Consider the following 1,193-nt stretch of genomic DNA (forward strand, 5'->3'; position numbering starts at 1 on the left):
AACTCTTTTTTCTCATATTCTTTTACGTGAAAACTCATATGAAGTCGTGTGAAATTGATATCTGAGAGTCGTTAGATGAAAATTTAGTCAAATCAATTAAATTATCTAACGGATCTCAAGTATCAACTTCACGTGAAATAAACTGCACTTGAGTTTCTACCCAATTCTTTTATTGAAAGATATAGAGAAATTAATCTTTTGAAAAACATATTCTAACCAAATTATTCCTTTTTCTTATGTTATGTGAATTTAATTTTTATGCATTGTCAGTATACATCTAATTATATAACGTTATATCAGTAAAATAATTATTTTTTTACTTTAATTACGTGAATGATTATAAAAAAATAGATGTAATTAAGAAATTACAAAAAATTATTTATATGGTCAGTGTATCAAAATTAAATTTATTATAAAAAAATTCGTTTTTGTATTTCTTGAAAGTTTGACCTAGTGGATAACTATTATAAATAAATTATTTATATATAAATATGTAAATAGAACTTACGAACAGAGTTGCTGTGGTGTAGTGGTTATCACGTCAGTCTTACACACTGAAGGTCCCCAGTTCGATCCTGGGCAGCAACATGTTAATATTTTTTGTTGTTTTCCCTTTTTATCCTTGCTATATATATAACCTTTGTTTTTTAAATCTTGTTGGACGAAGCAAGGACACTATATGGTGTGATTTTATATTTCATCTCATTATGTGTGTGTTTATTTTGCTTCTGGATTACAAATTCAGCTTAGCAGTTAGACGAGGCAATGCAAAAGGCAAAAAGAAAACAACACTTATTCATGGAGTCCACTCACATACACACACAGAAACGCATATACACAATATGTCAATATGGTTGGAATTTGGAATATAGGAGTTCAATGCAACGCACTTAAAAAGTTGCATTATTAAGCCAAGAAAAAAGCTGCCATTATAAAAGTAAATGATCAAATTAATCTTCAAAATATTTTTTTAATTAAATTTATTTTTCAAATATTTTAAATTAGTCATTTAGTCCGTCACTTCTATTGTTAATGACATAAAAGTTTATTGATGTATCATGTGACACTACAACACACATTTAGTAGTCTTAATTGACGATTAACATAATAAATTTATGAAATTAAATCAAATCAACCCAAAATTAAAGGATTCCAATGTCGTCAGGGTATTAAAATTCCAATGTGTGTGTTGT

The 1,193-nt window shown here is 27.2% G+C and overlaps 1 non-coding gene across 1 annotated transcript; it reads left to right on the top strand.

Moving 5' to 3' along the window:
• The first annotated feature begins 515 nt into the window (after positions 1-515).
• Positions 516-588, top strand: TRNAV-UAC (transfer RNA valine (anticodon UAC)). Its single transcript has one exon. It is a non-coding gene; the product is annotated as a tRNA-Val (tRNA).
• Positions 589-1,193: the final 605 nt, after the last annotated feature.

This window comes from Arachis duranensis, unplaced genomic scaffold, assembly GCF_000817695.3.
Source record: "Arachis duranensis cultivar V14167 unplaced genomic scaffold, aradu.V14167.gnm2.J7QH unplaced_Scaffold_232527, whole genome shotgun sequence".
NCBI lineage: Eukaryota > Viridiplantae > Streptophyta > Magnoliopsida > Fabales > Fabaceae > Arachis > Arachis duranensis.